We start from the raw sequence: 26,648 nt of genomic DNA, 5'->3' as shown, positions 1-26,648 counted from the left end.
ATGATTTCCTGATATAAATTACTTAAAAACATGATAGAATGATAATGACTATACGTATAGGTATTATGCTTTGAGTGTTTATAGAGATGTACATAATATACTTACTCAAAACATAATCTCTACATATTTCTACTGAAGTACAGCCTTTGTGATCATAATATTGACGTTAATGATCAGCATAAGAGCCGACTCATCGCCATTTAAATCACGTACACATCTTAATCTAAATTACAGGATTACGTTTAATAATTTTGGCTCACTGTAAACACGGCCGGAATACCTGAGCTCGGCCGTTAATTGCTTTGAAGTTTACCTGGAAACATACAAACAAACAGTTTAATATAGGCACGGAATCGATAGCAAATCGATAATCTAATAATAAACAAAATAGGAAAATGTTAACACTTATTATTGGAAAATTATAGAGACAATTAAAAGTTATTTTTTTAAACGACAGCAGAAAAATCTATTAATTAGTAAAAGTCGCATTAAACAACATGTGTTAAATTACGCACACGGTAATACATAATATTAAAATGCGCTACTGCAAAAACAGAAATCAGATAGATGAATAAAATTCATTATGCATTTTAATTTTTTTTTAAATTATTTTCTGCACAAAAGGTGAGCTATTTATTTGCGTTTTAATTTTAACAACAAATTTTATTATTTGATGCACAATTTTATTAAAAAAACCGTGAACAAATTTTGTGAAGCTCACAAATTTGTTTATGTTCTCGACTACTTTAAATTATTTTAACATTTTGTTTTAACTCAAATATATAAATTTTTATCTTTCACAAAGCGAAATCTGAGTGGCAAAAACATGCGCAGCGCAAGTATTCTTACGAAATCAACAATGTTGCATTTTCTATACATTTCCTGACATTTTATTAACTCACGGATAAAATCTTTAGAGGGTCTCAGTTCAAAGGCAGTAAATTGAATCAGTGCGCCGCATCTGGAGGGAGGGGGAGGTTCAAAAGATAGAATGCACTAGCAAATTTAATAAGATCCTCGTCTTTGTAATATCAGAGCAGATTTATACGAAATTGCCTCGCCACTTAATACGATTCATCGTATAATGAACTATGTAAGTAGCAGATTTGCAGCTGAACTGAACATTTGTGCAATCTCTCGGAACATTTTTAATCTTGAAAGTACTTAGCTGCTTTATATTAAACTGTTACGTAGGGTACTTTTATTAAGACATTGAAATAAAATACTTTCTTTATGACGTTATGACACTGACATAGATTACAGTGTCCAACAGCTGAAAGATACGCATTGCGCAAGGTCACAGGCAGGATAGGAGTTAGGACTAGGTTGAACAGCTGAAAGACTAGCTTAGCCATCTTTGCGTGGTAAAATGAAAAAACGTTGCTATCTGCAACTTGTTTTTTTTAAGTTTTTAGAAAAATGTAAGTAGAGTATAAAAAATTAGCAAGTATGTTAAGTATTATTTTTAGCATAATTCCGCGAAAGTCAAGACTGGACGGACGTTGTTCGTAGAGACTAGAGTCAACATACTGAGGATGCTCCGGTGTTGTGGCGAAATGCGCGTCGAGGTTTTCAACTTGCATGGTGGTGAGAGGCCTTGCACGAATTTGCTAACATTATTGCTTGTGTGGTGGTGGTGTATGCAGGTTCTTGCATGCGATTGTACGCATAGGCAGTGTGGGAAAGGAGGGAGGTGTTGTACGCATGCGTGCTATATTATATAGCAGCGGAATATTGCTAAAATGGATTTCTGCAAGGTAACGCCTGATTCTATTAACAAAATATAGAGTAGCTCAAGAGGAACATTTTTATGAATTAGGTACAGCAATCATGCTCGCTCACGTTTGCTAGAATAAGATACAAATTCGGGTTTGTACGAGGAAACGCTATAATTTTCAGTTGCAACACGTTCAAGTGATGTTACGTCTCGCTGTTTATCTAAAGCTAATCCACGAATTATCCCACATCTTATGAAGCTTATACAAACTGTCAGATATAATATTCTGGTATGTTTCATTTCTACTGGAGTGTGCTCCACGTAACACATTCGTAGTGCGACCTAGTATCCTTGTAAACATATTCAAATGTTTGTTCGTCAATTTCACAGGCGTTAAGTAATTTTGTTTTAAAATAATAATTAATTTTAAAGATTATTTTTATAGTCAGCGGATAGAATATTGACCAAGAGATCGTTTAATATTTTGTTGTTGATTTAAGAAACCAGACTAAATCTTTTGTATATTTCTACAACTTATTTTTTTTCCAAAAACGTCCTATTTGTGTGTCATAAAATGTGTTCCGACCGAAAACCAAACTTTTGCCCTTATAAATAAACTGAAATAACATCTGTAAAAACAACCCGGGGATAGCTGTGAAATCGTAAATAGCAAAAAAAAACAAAACCCATAAATGATTTCCATAACTCATAAACAAATTGTTGATATGCGATTTTGGTATTTAGTGCACCGCGTTAGGGTCTAAAATGAGTATTCCAACTTCATTACGCACAAGTCGAAACCCCCGCATAGCGTATAGTCCGCGCCAGAAATATATAACATAAACACAACATGTTAAATGTAAACCAACACTTGGTTAGGCTATAAATAGATGTTTGTGAGATCTTTAAGATCTTGCCCCGACGCAATTTTACTCTGGACTGCGTAAATACATAGCTATGTATTACTCCACATAGCTATGTATTTATATGTAGACAGGCGAATACTTATGTGGCACCTTGCGAGTAGGTTTAGCATTCAGATTACACTCAAAAAGGAAATTCTGATGATTATGTACCTACTACACGACACGCATAAAAATACCATTATCTTTGTCCACACTGTGCCTTTTTCTGTTCGTCAACAGCGAACGTGAGACATGCCCGTGACGAATGCCCACTGACCGTATCCATAACTTCAAAAATAATAATATTGGCGTTGCGTTTTTTGACGCATTCAATTATTAAATGCGCCAATATGAAAGTTGATGACGAAAATTGAAGATGAAAGTGCACAGTGTGGACATAGCTATTAGCTACTAGCTGTTGCCCGCGACTTCGTCCGCGTGGACTTCAGTTTATAGTACTTTATAGCGCGCGATGTCAACAAAATTGGTATAGATTATGTGCACACTGCACAGCTGTTTTTGGGTATTTTGATTAATTAAGGGCCGCGCTACACCGGAATGGCAGCGGCGAGGCGAGCACTTTCAGCGCTGCCATTCCGGTGTAACGCGGCCCTAAGAGGGGTACCACTTACCAGGGTTTTAAAAAGTTTTTAAATTTGACACAAATTTTGTTGACACCGCGCGCTATAAACTAAAGACCACGCGGACGAAGTCGCGGGCAACAGCTAGTTAGTTAATATTAACGTGTATAACAATCGAAAGAATCGTAAAACCTACCTCAACATGGTACCACCTCTTATAGAAATACGCATGAGCAAGCAATAGCGCGATCTAGGGGACTCTTGGCGCCATCTGTTTTGAGTTTTTTGGAACTAAGTTAATTTAACCAAATTTACGCATTTTCACCCCCTTACAACCCCTTTTTCCAGTTAAAAAGTAGCCTATGTCCTTTCTCAAGCTTTAGACTATCTGTGTACAAAATTTCATTACAATCGGTTCAGTAGTTTTGGCGCTGTTGCTTTGAATTTGATGTCTAAGTTGGTAGGTGAGTTATTAGTTAATAACGTGTATAACAATCGAAAGAATCGAAAAATCTAGCTCAATATGGTACCACCTCTTATAGATGATGATATAGATACGTATGAGCAAGCAATAGCGCGATCTAGGGGACTCTTGGCGCCATCTGTTTTAAGTTTTTGGAACTAAGTTAATTTGACCAAATTTACGCATTTTCACCCCCTTACAACCCCTTTTTCCAGTTAAAAAGTAGCCTATGTCCTTTCTCAGGCTTTAGACTATCTGTGTACAAAATTTCATTACTATCGGTTCAGTAGTTTTGGCGTGAAAGCGAGACAGACAGACAGACAGACAGAGATACTTTCGCATTTATAATATTAGTATAGATAATATTCTAACGTATTAAAAACTATAAACAAAAACATACTAACTAATAAGTATGTATATAATATAATAAAGTAAAAAATAAAACGCCATCTGTTGAATCGTATTAGAACTAAAATGTTCATTCCATCGATATATTTCTGGATTTTTTATAATATTATACATAAAATATGTTTAAGATTTTTGAAATTTTATTTTAATACACATCCAAGACCCAGGAAAATTGAAAACTTTTTGTTCCGCCTGCGGGACTCGAACCCAGGACCCCCGGGATGAGCGCTGGCCACGTGCAATGCGAATTCATTTTCATCGAAATTTTCATGGAAATAAGATCTTTTCCCACATCAAAATGTAGCCTATGTCCTTTCTCAGACTCTAGAATAACTGTATACAAAGTTTCATTGCAATCGGTTCAGTAGTTTTGGCGTGAAAGCAAGACAGACAGACAGACAGACAGACAGACAGACAGACAGACAGACAGACAGACAGACAGAGATACTTTCGCATTTATAATATTAGTATGGATTCTCTGCCTCTTCCTAATAAAAATAAAAATAAAGTTCGTTTTACAGCGTTTCTTTAACAATCCTTTGTCCTTTTCTGTTAAGCGACGCCTCTGTTATCGCCAAAGGACGAAACAGTGTGTACTAATCTAAAGCACAGGCTTTATACGCAGTATCACACTGCGTATACAGGCTTTAGAATTTAGATACACTGTTTCGTAGGGAGGGCTTTGAAGTTTGAGTACCAAGTCTATCTATAAATAAACTGGGATGATCACCATACAGACCAAGTCCCGAAAGCTGGCAATCCATGACAGCGTTCCTCATGCAGTCGTAGCCATATCCCGGCACACTAACACCTGTGTCTATTACACTGACACTGATGGAGACGCTGTGGCAAGCTTCATAAAAAGAGCCACGGAGGTGTCAACCGAACACATAAGAGATTATAATATAAAAATGGCTATAAAAGACAGGAACGATAAAGTCCTAAGCCACATGGCGGGTAGATTCGACACAGAACGATGTCTTTTTAACAACCTAGAAACTCCACCCAGCTTGAGTGACCCCTCTCCACCAAGCCAATGTCACAACATCTAAAGGCAAAGGGTGGAGCAGCATAAAATCTAAGGAAATCGGAAAATGTCGGATCTACTGGCCGCCACACCGACTGGGACCTCACCGTTCAAAACATTAATATTATTATTATGCAATTTATAAAACAATAAATGTATATATTTATTTATTATATGTATAACATATTATACTCTATTCTATTAAATATACATATATAAAAAAAAAAAAAGTGTCCATGGCGTGATGGACCACAATTAATTAAAATTCATAATATTATTTCAATTATCCTTGGTGCGAAAAATCTAAATAATAAAATAACAAAAAAAGGATATGGACGAACAGTCTATAGACGGCCCCAATTTTATAATAAAAAAAAAAAAAAATAAACTGGGAAGAGTCCTTTGCTACATTCCTCGTGATTCGCAAATCGGACACAATTCCTTCCCTATTGCCGAGTCAGTTAACAGTTGATGCGGTCGGGTCCGTTTGGAGTTATCCTCGAGGATCTCCTGTGGCTCTTACGTCGTTAGCATAAGGCTCTGTCAAAGGTAGAATAACTGTGAACGCTCTGTACAGTGCCTATCGGAGATGTGCCTGACGTTGATAGCGGTCGGCCGTTATCACAATATACTTCAGGCGCACTCCAGCCCACCTTTTCTATTTGTCTTTATTACTAGGGCAAGATGATCGATAGAGTAGATCTGCCAGCATAATTGCTACTTTGAAGTTGAATACAATATATTCGCCTCCGTGGTCTAGTGGTATAGAGCGCGGCTCTTGACTCGGAGGTCGTGGGTTCGATTCCCGCGTTTGAAACATGTTATTTCCAAGTTTGGTTAGGACAATGCAGGCTGATCACCTAATTGTCTGACAAGTAAGATGATCCATGCGTCGGATGGGCATGTAAAAAGTCGGTCCTGCGCCTGATCTCTCTCGAGTCGTGACGGTCGTCCGTCCCACTGGGTTATGAGAGTAAAGGAATAGAGAGTGCTCTTATGTACTGCGCACACACTTGGGCACTATAAAATTACCCCTGCGTAGCTGGCCTGTAGACCTACTACGAAACTTTTTTGAGACTCAAACAATCGGACGAGAATGCCGCGTCCTGCTCTAACGTCATTTCACGTTTGTAAGAGTAGGACGCAACATTCTAGTACGATTGTTTGAGTCTCAAAACCGTTTCGTGGTACGGGCCCTGGTTGCAATGAAACCGGCCACCGTCACCGAAACCGGCGTGGGCGCTATTACAACATAATATAAAGCTTGTTGCATCGCTAGAATAAAAGAATCAATTTTTAACATTAGCATCTAAGTAGGTGTTGCTATACTTTTATGGGTGAATAATTAATGCTCCTGAAATCCAGTCAAATAGCCCGAAAGACTAATTGCTCTATAAAATTAGTAAACAAAACTGCTTTGAGCCCATTTAGCCGTTAAATGTAATAAAAGATGGGGCCGCGTTTTAAACTTTATAATAGCCTATGTTCGCGAAGTTGTAACTTGTAAGCAACGAAATGAAGTTAGACTTGAGGCAGGCCATAAACAAGGCTAAAGTCGAAGAGTTTATGTACCGGCTTAATGTTGATTCGATCTAAAATCGAAAACAATTTCGCAATTTCGAAACAAAGTACTTTACTTCAATTGAAATGGCTGAGCACACGCGCAGAATTCGGTCGTTATTGTTTTTACATCCGAGTTAACTTTAGATATATTTTCTGAGTAACTTTTAGCCCGGGCGCGCACTAGCGGCGCCGCGGCGGCCATCGAAAGTATGGTGTGGCCGCTTAACAGCGTGCGGCCAGGTGCGCGCGGCCTATGGCGGTTTCATACTTAGGTATCTATCTCGATGGCCGCAGCGGCCTGGCCGCTAGTGCGCGCATGGGCTTATAGTAGTATAGACTTTAGAGACAAGAGCTGCAAAAAGGTGTGACCAGATTCAACGTAAATAATATTAACACACCGTGACATTTCAGAAATCAGAAGTGTGTATTTAAAGTACTATTTTTAGACATTGGAAACAAGACAATGAGTCCAGTCAGGTTCATAAAACATGAACCGTTCCCTAAAAAAAACGAAATCTCTGCGCGTTTAATGATAATATTTAGGTTACTTTAATAACGATGCAGGAAAGAAGCGGCTGTACATTATAAAAGCAATGTAAGAATAACCAATATCGTCTTGCTTCATCAGGTAAGTTCTAAAATTTTCATGTAATTGAATTTTTTATCAGTTTCGTAAGTTATTCAGAGATATTTAAGCTACACCTTACGAAGGTAAATAGAAGTAAAGTTAAAACTTAAGCTTACCAAACCAAACCAATTACCAAACCTAAGTTGATATACGTTTTGTTATGATCAAATCTAACAACGAGGTCCATATAATATGTAAGTTACACAATATCGTAAGTCTTAATGAATAAATAACTGCATACCTTGTCTTCTAATATGAAGAGGGTAGGTTACAATGTGATCAATTTCACCCTTATCCTACGTTGATCAATAATGAATCTTAAATCTAATCAGACAGGGTAGCAATTCTGTTGTACGTGTACAGAAGCATCGAAATTTCCTAGCCAATTGGTTCTTGACCTCATGGTTAAGATTTTAATCCGCTCTTCGGTGAAGCAGTCAGTGTTTATACTCCAACTCCAACTAGTTATGTTTATTACTGTACAGTGTACAGAGTGCAACGGTAAAAAATATTAATGAGATATATTTTTGCGTCGCAAGCCTCAGTTTGTTTACAACTCTATTTCTTAAGAGAACGACTGTTACAACAGATGAAGCATTATTCGATTTGCCTGCATCATTTGTATGAAGATTTATCAGTAGTCACCCCTATTCGATTGTAAACAACCTTCAACAAAGAACCAAGATTTTGACAGCTTATTCATAATTATTCAAGGCTAGATACCCATAACCCCAAAGGCAGTCAAGACGGCTGGACACTTTAATGCCATATACATAGTAGATACTTATAGGCTGGATGCTGTAGTAAAAAAACGTCCGTGGCGGCTTTGTTGTGGTGGTCAGTGCCTCGTGCAAAACAAAAATAAGACAAACGGGACGAAACAGGTCCCCGGCGAAACCAGTCGAACGACTATCTCGGGCGAGCCGCTCCCAAATAGGACCTTATTGTGATCGAGTAAGGTATCGCTTGGGATCGAATCGGAATCAGTTCGGGCTATGATTTAGAGGCATTTCGATTTCCTTAGGAATTTCGGCTCACATGTGACTGTGGATGCGTTTCTTGGAAGTGGACGGCGTTTTTTGTCCGCTGTCTGCGTGCGTGCGACGAAGGTGTTATTAGAGCTACCTGCTGATATATCATACAATTTAATATTTTATAACACGAACCTAATGGAGGGTTATAAAATGTAGAGGCACACAACCAGTATTTTTGTTCTGCATGATACAGTGGTTATGTAGAATACACAGGCGCTTATGTTATTGAATTACGATATTTTAAGGTAACGTTGCCCTGATAAGTCCTATGGCATTAATTCAGTCGTTGCATAAATCATTTCTTGAAGCCCTGGAATATAAAAGGTCTAAAGTGACTTCAATAATAGAAAGTGTTTAGGTATGTAAGATATGATTGACATGTAAAGAGATAACATGCTCCAGTTTTGAAGAATGTTTGTATTGTTATCATATAAATCTTTTGATTAGCCGCCTCCTATCTTTCCTGTCTATATAGTATTGTTATTCGAACATTAGTATTGATTTTACATGAAAATGTCAGATAACATACAATTGGTTTCGCTTATCGGAACATTGGCACAAATGTACGCTACGTAACTACATAACGTTGAACAAAGATACTTAAAATCACCTTTCAATTTGAAAATGAATTCTATACACATAAAAATTCTAAACTTAATGGATGCCATGTATGATCTGATGATTCTGTCTGTATTCTCAAAAGAAATGAAAGCAGTTTCCATGATTTTGAATATACTAAGCTAAGAGATTCACTAACATCCCGTATCTGACATTTGACTAAACCTCATCTTTTGATTGGCTAACGTCACTGACCAATTAACAATGCTGTTGTATAGACAAACTGCTGTCAAATCTCAGAAACTTAAAATATGCTTGGTGAATCTTTGAACCAAAATCAATATTATAATTTTTGAACCAAAATGAGTACAAGCAGTTTAGACTCTGCAGGCGTGTGTGTCCATACCTGATACCGCCCACGACATGGCCTCGTGGTGGTAAGAGGATATGAGTGGAGGCGTAAGCGCGATCGACTCCAAAAAATCGGCCAAGTGCGAGTCGGACTCGCGTACGAAGGGTTCCGTACCGTTATGGAGCAAAAATTGTGTTTTTTGGATGGGAGCCCCCCTTAATTATTAATTTTATTTAATTTTTACTAATAATTATTTTTTTTTTTTTAATAAATTATTAATTATTAAAGTGTAAATACAATTAGGTATTTTGTGAACATTTCAGGTGCCTACTTGTTTTCATCATTGATATAGAGCAAAAAATTGCAAAAAAAATCACGTTTATTGTATGGTAGCCCCCCTTAAATATTTAATTTATTTTATTTTTAGTATTTGTTGTTATAGCGGCAACAGAAATATATAAACTGTGAGAATTTCAACTCTATAGCTATTACCGTTCTTGAGTTACAGCCTGGAGACAGACAGACGGACGGAAGTCTCAGTAATAGGGTCCCGTTTTTACCCTTTGGGCACGGAGCCCTAAAAACGACGATGCTCCATATTCATAAAAATTCGAACTATATTTTCAGCGAACGAACAGTAACTGTGGTCCCATCACTCAGTTGCGAAGTTGAGAATATGCTCATTTAGTTACTAAAATAATAATAATAATGTCTATGGACGCTTCACACAACGTCAGTCTGGCCCCGTGGTAAGCACCTGAAGGACTTGTGTTACGGGTACCAGACAACGGAAATATATTAATTAATACCTACTTTTATACTATACATATATTTAAGATTTTTTTATTATAATATGATACACATTTAATACACATCCTCATGGTCATGATGACCCAGGAACTTTGAAAATTTTTTGTTCCGTCGGCGGCTTGAGCTACCCCCGGCTTGAGCTACCAACAGCCCACCAACTGAGCCACAGAGGTCGTCAAATATTATTCATTAGTCATTGATATTGACTTTTGTAAACTTATGGCGTGCAACAAAAACGCCATTAAGAAGACTTCCCAACGTAATGGAATACAAACATGCCTGTTGACATCCAAACGTACCCTTTTGGAGGGTTGGCTAGCCATTTGGCTCAATTAGAATTTAAAACTGAACAAAAAGTATCGTTCGAAATTTCTGCGTAACACTGCCAGTCGTCTGCCCAGGTTATGTTCGTTCTTTATCTACTAATCAGTAAAAAAACCATGACGTTACGTTGATAGCGAATGTTGGGACTTGGGAACATCTGTACGGCCGTTAAGATATACAACTTAATAGGCCTCCGGGTCCCCGTGAAGATATTTTTTTAGTTTCCGCCCTTTTCCGTGGCCTTCTCGCTCGAATAGCTCGTGTTACCTTGACTGGCTCGTTTTTTGTCTGCACCACATTTTTTCTTTTTCTTTTCTTTTATCACATTACAAAGTTTTCATTCACTACGATTCGATTATTAACACTCGTATGTCTGTCGAAATGGACAAGATGAGCTCAAATTTTGTTGTGTGATTTATAATTCACATTAATTTATTCATGTCTGAGATTAATACATGCATTTACAAGATTATGGGATTAACAGAATATAAATTAATACACTATAAATTATAATACATTTAACCATGTTATTTTATTCGATTAAGGTCTGTCATTGCGACTCACGACTCAGTAATTCCATTTCAGGCTTAAGTAGTTCTCCCTAGTGCCTACACGATTCATAATAAAATACGAACATAGTTATATTAAACAAAAAGTACAATTAATTGCTACTCTATATATTTACCTATTGCAAATTACGGTGTGTTTGAAGTTGATGTGCGTCTTATTTAATTTGCCGCACACCAGAATGTGTTCGTACTACCATAATCGAGCGTTGTATTTATCGACGATATTATCTGCTATTACGATAAATCGTAGCATCCCCCGAGCCACTATAAATACCCGGCCCACAAGCTCGCAAGGACACAAAAATAATCAGAAAACATATGGGATGAAAAAGAAATGCGACGAGAGACCAGCGCGCGAGACCCGTTCAAAGAAGGGCATCCTTTATTCGCTCTTTGAAAACGAGAAAATGACTCGGTTCAAGCCGCGCTGGTCGGATGGACCAGTTTTAAATGAGCTGTTATGTTAACTTATTACATTCTTTTGTGCGGCTCTTTATGTGCTGGTAGTACAGTCACCCCAAGAAAAGGTCTCGTGGTCACTGACCATGAACAAGAATAGCTCGTAGGTACCTGCGCGGGCGCAGGCTGCGTGTGACGTCATAGATCATCGCCTCGCGCCCGGTTTCTCCTGCGAGCCCGAGCCAGTTTTATATGGTCATTAAAATACTTCAGACTCGCAAAATTGATGATTCTAAATCAAGTTTCCTCCAAACAGGAAAATATTCCAGACGAGGCTTCGGCTTGCACTCTACAAGTCAGAGAGTTTACAGTCTACACTCATGCATACTTTTATGACACCTAACTAGTTTTTAAAAGTAATACAACAAGTTTTCGGCAGTAACCTCCATGACAAATCACATTATATTCGTTATAATTATTGCATTAAACTAATAGGATTGAACAGGATTAACATAATCCGGCCAATAACTAAAAGCATTTATGTAAACATGGTTAAGACTTAAGACGCACACATACATATATTAATATACATTCGTTACTCGGACATAATCGGATCAAGTAAACGGAAGACGAACGTAACAACTAAACACACCCGAACGCCAGCACTATTTACCAAAACTCCAAAATATACTATTTGGGATATTCGAAAATAATACACAATTCAGTGATCGTGATGCAGAAATGTACAATAGTGACGAGATGAAGGTGTTTTGATCTAATTCTCAAATTCGATAGTTAAAAATCAATTAACGCCTTAGATAAATGATAGGTCTCGCGCGAAACCCATCATTTATCTAAGATTAACGCATTCGAATTGATAGAGAATAGAGTCGTTGTAATTTAGGATCACGAAGTAAAATATTAAAAAGAATATTATGATATTCACACTTTGCAGAATTTTTAAAACCTAATAATAATTCTATGCCTAAAAATACATTTGTGTTGAAAAGTACTAGCATCCGATATTTTAAAGTATCAAAAAGTTTAAAATTGTAATAAAACCTCGTCAATAATAAGTACAGATACTATCAAGTGCATATTTACATATTCTCATGGTCAAGTGGTAACTAAGTTTTGTTTTAGTGCGATTGAACCCATGACCTTGGTGGGTCCCCAAGTCGGTACCCACACCGACGAGGAAAATGCCCTCGAATGTTTTGCGCAACAAGCTCCATAGTATTTTCGTGTGATTCTTTTTTCTTTTCGTTTTCGAAATTTATTCTTAAAATACTACTAGCAGAGTAGACAGAACTAAGATAGTAGTAAGTACTCGAGCAGGGCCCCCGCTACCATATGTGCAATGTGTGCAATGCACACGGGCGCCATCCTCTAGGGGCGCCAAATCGCCATCTTTAGGAACGCAAAAAACAAGGACTCAAAAAATTTGCCGGAAGGGGCGCCAAAATCTTTTTTTTGCACACAGGCGCCAGTAGCCCTTACGGGGGCCCTGTACTCGAGAATTGACTTTAGACTGTTTTGTTTGTTACGTCTTCATCAATTCGTTTGTTGGCGTGCATAATTTGGCGATAATTCCCCTCTTATTTATACCGGAAAGGACCACCTATATTATAATTTATAGCCCATGACAATTAAACCTACGCATGTACGGGATTTAAAACATGTTCGGACGTGTTTCATTGACAATGCCGAGTACAAAGCACCAAAAAACCTTATTTGCATGAGGACCGGACGAGTGAATAAGCGGATATGATTATTCGCATAATGGTTTCAACGAAATTTTGCGGTTTCCGAACGGTGCCTTTTTATAATACATATTTGGAAAATCGAATATTTTCACAAAAACGTAGGTACTTACCATTATTTCATCAATTTAAAAAAAATACAGACGAATTCTCTAAAATTCTCAGTATCGTTTGTACTCGTATCTGTCGATTTCACCCATCCCATTCATGGGCGAGTTTAAAATGTAGTCTATAAAATATTCATGTCCCTTGATTAATAGTCGAAAGGTAACCGAAGGGCTTATGATAAAAAGCACCCGTCATCCCGGGTCGAGTCTATGTCATGACAAAGGCGTGTCATCCTGACTGTATTGCGGCCATCGGGAATTGACGTCAAATAAATTTTAGAATTTTTTCACGAGCGAAATATGACACAATTACGTTGGGTTGCACCAGAGGCGTGGTTAAAGTTATAGTCAAAGTTATGGTTATAGTTAGGGCTAATTTAATCTCATCGATCGTGGAATAACGAGACACAATAGCTTATCTATTGTTATCGCGGCCGGATGCGGCCGCTTAGGGCTTCATGAATTAAGTTTTAACCTTAACTTTGACCACAGAATTTGACAAAAGACGTTGCTGGTCCGACAAGGCTTTATAAGAACGTGGGCGCTGCTGGTAAAGGAGAACTGTCAAAAATGGCGTTTTTGTATGATGACAGCGTTAGTGCCTTGTTTCGCCACGTGCATTTAAAGCCTTGTCGTGCCTCTATTTAACCATAACCGTAGAGCTCTACGGTTATGGTTAAATATGGCGTCTTGATGGCGTCCATTTTTAACTTTAACCAAAGATTTGACATTTTGCATTGTAGTTATAGTTAAAGTTACGGTTATAGTTAAAGTTATTTGGTGCAACCCACCCTTAGTGACAGTTTATAAAATATAAGCTTCGTTATTGAGCGCTGAATTCTGTACCCCATTACTGCAATGTTTTCAGGTTTCACGCTAGAGGCAGCACCAGCACAGACTGTACACAAATTACAAAAGTTTTGTTCTACGTTTGACAACCATTCTATCAATATTCTGATATGACGTAAGCAGCATGTCGGATTTTGGTCGGATTATTTCTGCTCCAACCTTGCGTAATATCCCTATTGAGTGTAGATGTACACCGGTTTCTACTATTTGCCAAACTGACGACATCTTATAAGAATATCCAGTTTGATTGGAAAAGATTGGATTGAACAAGAGGCGACGCTGCATTTTATAAGGGGATCATAGTGCGTAATATGCACATCACGCACGAACTCCTAAGGAAAAGATTTTAAAAAGTTAATGACGCGGCGAAGACTGTGTTCGCTTGGACCCAAAAGATTGCGGTTTGCAATATTTTTGGTACTTTTGCGATATGTGTTCGGTGATGAGTGATGAGTTGATGACTGATGAATTTTGTTAAAAAAATCATTTGATTTCCCACTGCTATTTTGTGTATTAATACGATTCCATTTCAAGCACTTGTTTGAACAACAACTAAACCTGGATAAACAATACGCTATTCACCAAATAAAATAAAAAAATGTTTTATTCACTGGTGTTTATTGATTTCTAATTTGAGTTTCGGTGATTCCTCGAAAAGGGTTTGATCTAGTTCACACTCGTCATACAGATAGTTGTCTGTTACTCCAAAGTGAATCTTTATCCGCAGCCATACGGTCTCCTTTTGCGTGTATGTACAAGAGGGTGTCAAATCAAGTCGGGGTAAGAAAAAATGACGTGTGGGTGGCGCGGCAGGCACTAAAAGCCTTATTTGAACGTGTAACAGAATGTTTGATTTCCTCCAGTACTGCCGTACACACGTCTGACTGGGTAATGGGTATCGACCGGGCCTTCATAAAAAGTGGTTATAAGCGTGATGACCCGATAAAGCGATCTAGTGGACGAGGAAGTTTATAGACGGCCGAGAATCTGGTGCCATGTGTTGTGGGAATACTCGATAAGTACACTAAAATGCAGTGACGGATTAAGACTACTTGATGCCCTAAGCAATCCACGCCTGTGGGCCTCCCTATCCGTATCTCAACTAGAACCGGTCTTTGAACCTTTACTCTTCTGGTGCCCCCTCAGACGTGATGCCCTAGGCAATTGCTTTATTTGTTTAAGGGCTAATCCGTCACTGCTAAAATGAAGGTGAAATTAATGGTGAATATGTTACACGTGTGACACGAACAAGTATGGATCAGAGATCAGATATTATGTGCTGCCTCTAGTGTGAAAACGTTGCAGTAATATAATATCCTATGACTTTGCCGTTACCAGTAACTACCCAGTTGGTACTCCCCCTAATAAAAGACTCGCAAATAATAATTTGGAGTGCGGTATTAACGTCATAATCAATTTTCTATAATATCATGCGCCGTATCATATTAAGCCTTAATTAAATTTTAACGGCTGGCTTTAAACAAAACATGGTAATTAATTAATAATTAGCTTGTAACCGAATTTAAAATGAGAGGATTGTGTGTTTAAAGCGCCATTAGAAACATATTAATGACATTGTTTATTAGTAATGATTTTGGACAAGCTGATGATTATAATTTATAAATTATAACTAAAACAAATTACAACTGCTCAAACTCGTATCCTTTTTTAGTTAGTTAATATTTGAATGATTCGTTTGTTATATTATACAACAGGAAACAGCTTATATGAGTATAGATATACTATAGTGAGCCAGCAGTTTAACTAAACTAATATTAGTGGGCAGATTGTTCCAAGCCATTTATTAAAAAAAAACCCTCAGTCCTCAAAATTATATAAAGTAAAATATCACATTTTAATCATTTATAATACAATACACAGTATATTATTAATACATTATTTAAAAATACAGAATTTTGACAAATGTCTAAGCGTACAAAATTAAATCATTCGCATACACATACAACATTCACAGCATAAATAATGTACAAGAACAAAAAAAGAACATTTCTCCAACCTCCCTTTGAGTAAAAAGAAGCATTAAAATAATGGCATTCGTAGTCAATAAGCCATGTTACCTTATAATCAACGAAAAGTTTATTCAGCTTCAAACAACGTTTACCTGCAAACAAACAAAGGCAAACATTGAGTGATTAACCTATAGAACTGTACAGCGATACAAACATCTTGTATATTGAAATTTAGCAACATCATTATCAGCACGAAACGTTAACGATACACGAATTTCATTAGTTAAATGAAATCGAAGTAAAATAGTTAAATAAAGAAACTAAGTAACCAACTTAAGCTCATTGAATGATAACGAGTAAAAATACATATTATGAAGAAATAAATATATATCCTGCATTTAATGCAGAATAGATGATGCACAAAAGAAGTAAATGTAGAGCGCTTCCGTCGACTGCTGGCTCTTAGACTAAATCTATTTGATACGGTCTTAGCGAGGCTTAGCGTTACTAGGGGGTAGAGCTTGAAGCTAATTCATTACAAAGATCGCTGGTGTTTCTGGTACACGCGACCGAAGATTAACACGTACGAGGACCTAAACATACAAAACTGCTAGCAAACAAACATACAGTAGAGTAACTCAACAGACCTATTAAAATTAAACTTGTGCAGTACAGGGACAAGTTATGCGCGTGACGTGATACTCCTATGTTTTGTTCTTTACAGTTATCTGAATGTTAATGTTAATGTCTGCATAATTATGCCTAATTCGCACGATGTAGTTTGAAAACGGTCTACTGTATAATATTTATCCTGTGGTGCTAGCATGAGCTACGTCGTAATCCTGTATCCGCTGTGTATTATCACCGCCTCACACAGAGACCACACAATCTCGTATGAAATACGTTTGTTTGCGGAGGCTTAAGTTGAGAACTTGACATGTTTTTTATTGTTCCATTTGAGCTGCCTCCAGCAAACGAAACTGGGGATAAATCAATTAATTAAAAGATTATTAACGTAACTGTTTAATGCACGATTTCAAGGTAAAACAGAAGCCTCGGGCAATCAAAAACCTATTAAGTCGATTGCAATATTAAAAACCTGTTGATTTAAATAGAAATACGATGTATGAATACTTAAATCTTACTCCTATAGTGTTGCGCGTATGATGAATAAATAACAATTCCCACAAACCACGAGCCACGAGAATTCGGGAGTAATTCGCAGGAATGCCGCAAGGAGGCCTTGGCCCTTGTGGAACCGGCGCGGCCTTCGTACTGACGATACACCAGCGAATTCCCGTGAATCACACTGATACAATTTCAGATCGAGTTCTGTTCAGTCATCGCTCCGTACTCCGTAGCTGTTTCGCATAAACTTTACGACGCCGAGAGTTGAAGACACCGAAACGAAATAAGACTGAAATGACATTTTTATGGGTTTATTTATGGGAATGGACTCGGATAATGGAACGTAGGCTGACGCCGATTTTACAATAAGTGTAAAATGTATTAAGCTATGTTTCCTCGTAGAGAAATATGGGCAAACCTTTACAATTACAAGTTCCAACATCATTTCTAGGCCCGAGAACTAGTTCCGCGTATGATGTAAGCTGGTGTAAACGATATACCTAATTCATGTCCCGTGTACTACCGAGTACCGGCTAGAATAAATTCCTACAGTGACCTTACTATCGTTGCACCAGGCTAGATAGACGGAAGTTTACAAATGAATTCAAACTACATTGTAACTAGTTTTTACAGAGTAAGGGCGCATTTTCATAAGTCGTTAACTCGTACGGTATACAGCAATACGGGGAGTCTATGACAACTAATGGCGCATTATATTGGTCGTGGCATGCGTTTCAGAAATCTCCCGCACCCCACATGCAGGCCCTATCGACCAGTGAAAATGCGCCATAAAGATATTAAGGTGACGCCTTGATAATTTGGCTGCAGCGATATTTTTTTTCTCAACATGACTAAAGCGAAGAAATTAAAGTTCATTGTCAGTATTCATCATGTCTTTATCTTTGAACTAGACGTTCCACGCGGCTTCGCCCACGTAAATTAGATATTTCAGACCAATTACTCTACAAAAAATAGCCTATAATAATCCTTCACGAGGTCTACTTCTTATCTGTGCGAAAGAACAAAAAAATTGCTCCAGTAGTTCGTGAGATAAGCCTTTTCAAATAATTTCCCCAGTTTTTTCCACATTTCCCTCTATTTCTTCGCTCCTATTAGTTTTAGCGTAATAAAATATAGCCTATAGCCTTTCTCGATAAATGGGCTATCTAACACTGAAAGAATTTTTAAAATCGGACCAGTAGTCCCTGAGATTAGTGCGTTCAAATAATTTCCCTCCGTTTTTCGACATTTTCCTCTATTTCTTCGCTCCTATTAGTCTTAGCGTGATAAAATATAGCCAGATAAAAATGATTAAAACCGATAGCCTATGATGATCCTTCACGTGGTCTACTTCTTATATGTGCCAAATAAGATAAAAATTGCTCCAGTAGTTCGCGAGATAAGCCCTTTCAAATAATTTCCCCCGTTTATTCCACATTCCTATTAGTCTTAGCGTGATAAAATATAGCCTTCCTCGATAAATTGGCTATCTAATACTGAAAGAATTTTTCAAATCGGACGAGTAGTTCCTGAGATTAGCGCGTTCAAACAAACTCTTCGGCTTTATAATATTAGTATAGATTACACATAGCATAACACGATTGGTCAACTTTTATAACACAGAATAATTAATCAAAAAGACCTCTATAAAATCAGGGATTCTAATTTTGCCAACAGAGGAGACTGATTTAAGCTTCCAAAATTTGTACATAGATTAGTTCAAGCATACACTACAATTTGCCCATAGCTTATATGAAATATATTTATGGTTTTTAAATTACGCGACAAAAACCATTTTGGCGCTTACGCCCTTTCCATTTCTTGCTGTTCCATTTCTTGTTTTCTATGAAAGGCCGGTCAGGCCTCTCATATAAAACAAGCGATCTAAAACATATCTAAAGCGATTTTTTACTTTAACTCGGCGTCACCTTAAATTGTAAAATTACACCAAGGTCCGTCCATTTGAGTATACGTACGCAGACATTTTTCATCTTTTGGGCGCCGCTTGTAATAAAATCATAAATAAATGATGTCGTTTATTTTACTGCTCGGGTGGGTTAAAGAATCGATAATCTATCGTCCGTGTAAATTTATAAATAAGGCTGGAGAAGGATCATAACTTGCCCTTTCTCCGCGCATAGAAACGATCCTCAGTTTTTTCGAGTTGATTGATTGAGCCCGTATGATTGATTACATCAGGTTTGTTCCAGATAAAATATGTAGATTTAAAAAAAAGGCAAAATACGTTTGTTCAGGTATAAATAAATTCCTCTGGCGTCTTTTTATCGGCCCACTGAGCAGTGATATGTAGCTTTTGTATATCAGGCAGGCTTGTCTATTTTGATGTGATGGAAAATATAAAAACGCCCGGGGCGCACCGTCTCTCGTGAAGAAAATTATGTTATAAAACAGCTATCTGAAAACTAATTTCAGGAGTTCAAGGCATTTCTTTATCATCATTGCTGTCATTTTTTACTTTGAAGCATTTTCACGAGTTTTTAGGAATTTAGGCACTCACCTGCCTACTCAGATAAATTAAGGAAACTCTTCGCTAGACAACCTACTGTTTGTTCCAAAATGTTATGAAGCAATTTTTGGAAAAAAAAACCGGCCAAGTGCGAGTCGGACTCGCGCACCGAGGGTTCCGACAGCTTAAAGGTATTATAGACCTGAGTATTTGGTATGAATTTCAATTTAATACCTCAACGCGTTTATGAGGAAATGGGTAGTAAGTTTAAAATTATTAAAAAAAAATATATTATGTGATGTAACTAAAAATTTATGGTTTTCGTAATTTTTCCTTTATCTATGCTATAAGACGTTGCTTCGTACCAAATTTCAAGATTCTGAGTTCACGGGAAGCACCCTGTAGGTTTTGATTCCCTTGCAAGTGTCGAAAATTTGCGGCATAAACGGCTGTATCTTTTGATTGCGTTGGCTTAGAAGTTTGATTTTTTCACAGCTTCAAGGGACAGTAGACCTGAGTAATTGATATAAATTTCAGCTTCATACCTCCACGCGTTCCTGAGAAAAAGGGTCTTGACAGACGGACGGACGGACAGACGGACAACAAAGTGATCCTATAAGGGTTCCGTTTTTTCCTTTTGAGGTACGGAACCCTAAAAACACCAAAAAATGTAAGAGAAAAACGTAGGGTATGTAATTCGCCTTATAAATAGTAATAACAGATTTAAGAGGAGGCATTCGTAACTGAGTGATGTAGGGGCTCAGGCGCTCAGGGCCGCGGTACCGTGGGGTGGAATTTTTTGGCCTATTTATTGAGATTTATCGCATTGTTTGGCCGTACTTCTTGGTTATTTGCTACTATTTGGGATTGCTGGAATTAAACATTGTACCTTTCTTGATTAACTGTGCCGGTTGATATACGGCCTTTGTTATAGGTTTCGCTCCAGGTTTTATCATGAAAAAATAAGTTAGTCAATGAAAATGTGCCTAGATTTAAGACATTTTTACTATTATTGTTGCCTATTTCACAAGACTTATTCGAAGATTTTGTCGTGTCTACGAGCTTAAAATAGAAGGTAGGGCTGACTAAGGCAAGTCAAAACACAATACCTTCTGTTTCATAAGACGCAACTAATGATGAAGTTACTGTTTCGAAATCTATACTAATATTATAAATGCGAAAGTATCTCTGTCTGTCTGTCTGTCTCGCTTTCACGCCAAAACTACTGAACCGATTGTAATGAAATTTTGTACACAGATAGTCTAAAGCCTGAGAAAGGACATAGGCTACTTTTTAACTGGAAAAGAGGGTTGTAAGGGGGTGAAAATGCGTAAATTTGGTCAAATTAAGTTAGTTCCAAAAACTCAAAATAGATGGCAAAAACTCAAAATAGTACCATATCGAGTTAATATTTCGATTCTTTCGATTGTTATACATGTTATTAAATAACTCACGTACCTATAATAAATACTAAATAGTTTATGGCCTATGGGTATTGGCTATTGGGCAAAGCTAAAGTTGTGTAATGCATTATGCAGCTAAGTTGTGTAACGCTAAATAAGCTTTAAAAGGTATAAAAAAGTTTAATTTAAAAAAATCATATTATGTGCACACTACACGGCTGTTTTGGGTATTTTGATTTAAGGGGTGGATTTGGTTACCAGGGTTTAAAAAAGCTTTTGACACCAATTTTATTGACACCGCGCGCTATAAACTGAAGTCCACGCGAACGAAGTCGCGGGCAACAGCTAGTTAATTATAAAGTAAACGTCCAAAGAGTTTTTCGGTAAATGAATATAAATTATGAGGCGGCATCTGGATAACTTATTGCCTGCTACATTACTTGATAACTAAAAGCCTCCGTGGTACCCATTAAGTACGAGCTAGCATTAATTATTATTAACAAATTGATTAATTACTCGGCAAGAATTCCGGAGGGAGCCAAGTTCACGGGGAGATATGATCGCATGAAATTTGAATTTCAGTAGCGGAATATGTTGGCTATTAATAACTAAGTAGGGAGCTGATGCTTCCTGTGCTCGTGAAATTCGTGCAATTTTATCAGCTAAACATTTTGGCGTAGGAACGTAATTGCTTTATCGAGGTATCCCATAGGAACCCTGTTCTTTTTTTAATATTGGTGGGAATATAAGTTTTTACATTGGTATAATATACTTAAGTATGTTTAATAATTAATTATTGATTAACTTTAAGCTACATAAAACACATAATATTATTCTACTGGCTTATGACATGTGGCACGTACGCTATCGATTTTGTTATAACCTTTATTAGTCACAAAATGATACGCGATGACGCAGCCTATTTTTAATAAAGTCGAGGAAAAACTATATTGTATGATTCATAACCTGTAAAATTATATCAAAAAAAATACCGAAAAATCTGACGTTAGAGTTACCAGGTAAACACGATATCGAAATATTATAAGTAAATTATTATTCGATATCCGAAAAATCCATTATTATAATGTTATGTTTAGGCGTCTAGGTTATTCTAGTCGATGTCATAAAATAAAGTTTTGAGTAAAACATTCATCGGCAAATCATCACGTGATTTCCTAGTCCGTTTTATTACTCCATAAACGACCGAAACAAATTTAACTTCCGCCTTCAATTAATTAAACAATTACTTTAAAATAACTAAACTTCGAGGTAGGGATGGGAAAACAATGGATTTATCGATACCTTTGACGGATGGAGGCTTAATTTTAACATAACAAAGGAGGGTCGGACAGGCATTGTTGGACCCAGACGTTATTTAAATATTCCGTCGGGAGTCGGGACGACGGTGCAGGCTGGCTCCGGGTTTTTACTCGTTTTGTATGAAATCTGTCGCGGGCGGTCCTCGGCGCATTGAAACTTTAATGGCGCGATTAAACCCTCGTGTTTTGATGTTTGGAGCTCACATCTCGAACACTAAACACTTTTTGTTTTGCAATTTTTGTGTCGGGCTCCTAATGACGCTCACGTGATATATTACGAATTTATTTAAATGCGTCGTTTTATATGCTCCAAGCGATGCAGCCACTTTGTGTGGTAACCGGTAAAAATGTATCAATTCTGCACACGATTCTCTACCTCTACAGGTATAAATCGATTGTTGTTTAAAGCTACATTTTATCGACAAAATTGAAGTAAAACGTTTGCAACTCTACATACATTATTTAAACTGAACGTCTGTTAAAAGCTCAGGAAGTTTTATATTATGTACATCGCATACATTTTTATTTTTTAATTCGAACAATTGAAGTGTCAGACAAGCTTATAAAGTTAAGCTCTTTATTTGCGTTGAAATGCAAATGATGGTAATTTTGTGATTTGACCACGATAAAAAAAACTGACCCACATACCACTAAGCCACCTTATTTTGAAGAAATCCCCTTTTATTTTGATATTATACAAATTCTATGACAATTCTGCCCACGTGGTAGGCTAGGAGGATATCTCTTGCACAAATTAGGTCTCAACAAAATCCTCTACATAAATAAAGTATTTACACACCTAATAAAAAGCAATAAAGTGAAATGAAAGTCAAGCAAGCTCTGCTTTAATAAAACTAGGTAAGTCAGAAGTCCGAAACATTTTGACCTACGACTAAGTTCATCACTATTTGTTGCTGTAACACGGCCAAGGGCGTACAGCGAGCATATTTTATTCAGACTAAAGAACCTAGCTGTCTTATTATTGGATACGAACAAAATAATGAAGCTCAAGTTTACGGGTAAAATATTTCAATTTGTCTGTAGCTCTGCTCTAATTAGTTAAACTTACTTTTATGGCTCCTTAAATTACTTAGTAGGTCTTTGTCTAATAAGAATTAAACATTTGTACTAAAATCACTAAAAAATAATTATTAATCGTTAGCATTACTTTCTTAAGGAAATCATGAAATCAAATACATACTCAATTAAATAACAAAAACCTATATCATCCTACATTTAACGTATTCGGAGGAAAAACAGACAAGTAATCTACATTGAGCGAGCCGGCTCGAAGGACCAAGTGTCACACGCAAACCCTCTACATCATGTCTTAACCCATTGTAATTTAAATCAACCCCGGGTATATTTAGAATATTTAAGGGTTAATTCCGAGGTCCAGGTAAGGTTTATAGGATTTTAGTATTAGACAATAATTTCGGAATGTTTTTAAGAGTAAATATGAAATAAACATACCAGGACCTTTTTTATGTCAAATGAGTAATGCTGTTTTGATTTCGAATTTAGCTTACATAAGAGATTATGCAAAAGCATTCAGCTTTAAAAATCATAAATCTTATATCTTTAAACGAGCAATTCTTGTATATATGTATATAATTGGAATCTCGGAATCGGCTCCAACGATTTTCATGAAATTTAGTATATAGGGGGTTTCGGGGGCGATAAATCGATCTAGCTAGGAATCATTTTTAGAAAATGTCTTTTTATTCGTGTTTTATCGATAATCGATAAACTGAAAATATGACTCTTCCTGACATCTATTGACGAATAATAAAACTATTTCGTGAACAACTAATTGCTTTAACGACACAACAATAGCTAAAGCTATTCCAGCAGATGGCGCTGTTAAGTAACACGAAGTCAATGAGTGTTTGCTATACCGAGCAAAGCTCGGTCATCCAGGTACTTATATTAAGTAGGCACAAATGATTTTAAAGCCTTTAGTTAAGCTCGATTATTTTAAAGTGTGAATTTATCTTAAGAAATTCTTTTTATGAGCACATTGTTAGGGTCGTAATGCGGACAACAAACAGCACAAAGTAGCATTTCTACAAGTTAAACACGAGTCTGTAAATATGGAGTGTGGACAAACGGCGGCGAAACGGAAGCACTAATAAAATGTGTGTAAATAAACTTCGCTTTGTACATTATTTTAACTACGAAAATAGCACTTCCGGTGTTAGTGCTGTGGCTTGGGACAAAGAAACTGACTGATGCAGACCGTTTTCGGCCTCGGCTACTGGATTTTAAAGGGGTATTTTGGTGAACCCTAGTGACTGACGTAGAAAATTTTTTAGTTGTATGTTAGGCTATGGCCTATGCCCTTATGGCCTTATCACCATGTGCGACTTAGATGCTGCAGTGTCGGAGTAACGTCAGGGCTATAATGACATTCAATTCAGTTCAAAAAATAGGTTGTAACAAACACTTGAAAGTTCTCAAGTACATAGTACTATATTATATGCTATGACGTAAGGGCCGCGCCACACCGGAACTCGGACTCGGTACTATTTCCTTCCAAGTTCCAGCACAATGAAAGCATTCTCAATAAAAAAGAAACAAAGTGTTTCACATAAGTAAAGTAAATACCGTATGTTACGAGTACGTGAACGCCGTACAAATTTATTATTATTCGTATTAATACTTATTTTTATGGCATGTAGGAGCGCAAGGAGATATAAATACGTAAATACTGAACCGCGCGATAAAATGAACTTAAAGTCGGCGGGGTAAGGTCGAGATTTGATTGCGTCGGCACTACGGAACTCCCCTAGTAGGGGCCGGGGAGGTTGTTTATGTGATAGTACATTTTTACCTGAACGATAGAGCGAGTGTAACTGCGGCCGAGCATTAGTGCTCGTTAATTATTGAGGTCGAGCTACAGATTGGCGAACATTACAGCTTCAGTCGATACCGGATACTTACTACTCAGCTAGCCTTATGCAATATGCATCCGAGTTTCGACAGCCAGGTTAAATAAAAAATGTATAAAATTTGTCATTTGACAAAGCTACCAAACAGCAAAATCGGTTGAGTGATTTAAGCGTGAAAAGGTAACAGACAGACAGACAGCCACACTTTCACATTTACAATATTAGTATGGAATATGGATTACTTTTATCGGGCGCTTGCACACAACACGATTGGAATCGTACTAATACTAAATACGTACTATCGTACTAATATAGAACCAGATATGTATTAACTTAAAGTGGCAAAATTTAGTAACAATCACGTCGCACATAGACAAGAATTCTGTGTTGGGCAGGCATAGTTTCAAGGATACAGCTGAGTTATTTTACTGTATGATATTTACACTGTGCAATAACGGTGATTAAAGGTTGTCATGGTAATTATTGTTGATGAGTCGTTCATCCCATCATCAGGTCCGGCTTAAGTCACGATCTGCAGTAGTAGTAAAACTCCGTCTCCTTTATTAACGTAGCTTGCTACTCAGTTTCATTTATTAATGTTAAGTGATTTGAAGAAACCATATACTTAAATCTAATTAATGATTCCAAGATAAGCAAAAGTTACAGGTAGACCAACTGGTCTAACTTATAGGATATTGTAGTGCGTTAATTATAACGCACTACAATATCATCATCTATCACAAAATTAATATAAAGCAAGTCGACTAAAAGATCTTTTGCTTCTACTCCTTTTTTTGCTATCCGGTGCGTCAAGAATGAAGCCCTAGGCAAAGCTTGTTTCATATAAAACGGAAATAACGTGCTAAGAAAATTGAAACTAGGAGCACGTTGGAGAGTCCGTGTCGGATGTATTTTAAGGCTTCCGAGAGGATAGCCTAGGCCACCCGCTACGACAAATTGCGCAGAGTGCTGAGCAGGGCTGAGCTGAGCGCTGGAATATTGTGCGAGCAGCGAGGGAGAGAGAAAGCCGCTTTCTCTATCCCTCAACCCTCTTTCTCGCACAATACTGTTTTTTTTTACGAATTAAATTCTGAAATATACATAAAAAGATTACTTTGATAATTAATAATTACTAAAAGAAGGTCGACCTCACCAGACTCATGCACACACACAATGCACAAAATAAGCCCGGTGAGGTTGGCCTGCAATCAGTCCGACCACTCCGACCAGTCACCAGAGTCGGCCTTCCTGTATAATGAGAGGAGAGAAGAGCTCGACTAGCAGGCAATATTCAGCTTGACTTGCAGGCAATATTCAGCTTGACTAGCAGGCAATATTCAGCTTGACTAGCAGGTAATATTCAGCTCGACTAGCAGGCAATATTCAGCTTGACTAGCAGGCAATATTCAGCTT

The 26,648-nt window shown here is 37.2% G+C and overlaps 1 protein-coding gene across 7 annotated transcripts in view; it reads right to left on the bottom strand.

Moving 5' to 3' along the window:
- LOC121726360 (brain tumor protein) overlaps positions 1-26,648 on the bottom strand; it is a 158,459-nt gene that overhangs the window by 102,885 nt on the left and 28,926 nt on the right. The window contains exon 3 of one of the 7 annotated variants that reach the window (XM_042113692.1): positions 281-313. The exons of 5 other annotated variants lie outside the window; for them this stretch is intronic. The gene's annotated coding sequence lies outside the window, so the exon portion shown is untranslated. Of the gene's footprint in view, positions 1-280; positions 314-16,135; positions 16,153-26,648 lie in introns of those variants that run through there. One more of the 7 variants, XM_042113693.1, reaches the window with a different exon arrangement.

The sequence above is a fragment of the Aricia agestis genome, chromosome 4 (assembly GCF_905147365.1).
Source record: "Aricia agestis chromosome 4, ilAriAges1.1, whole genome shotgun sequence".
Classification (NCBI taxonomy): domain Eukaryota; kingdom Metazoa; phylum Arthropoda; class Insecta; order Lepidoptera; family Lycaenidae; genus Aricia; species Aricia agestis.
The sequence above is the reverse complement of the archived record's forward strand: the minus strand, read 5'-3'. Positions and strand labels throughout refer to the sequence as shown.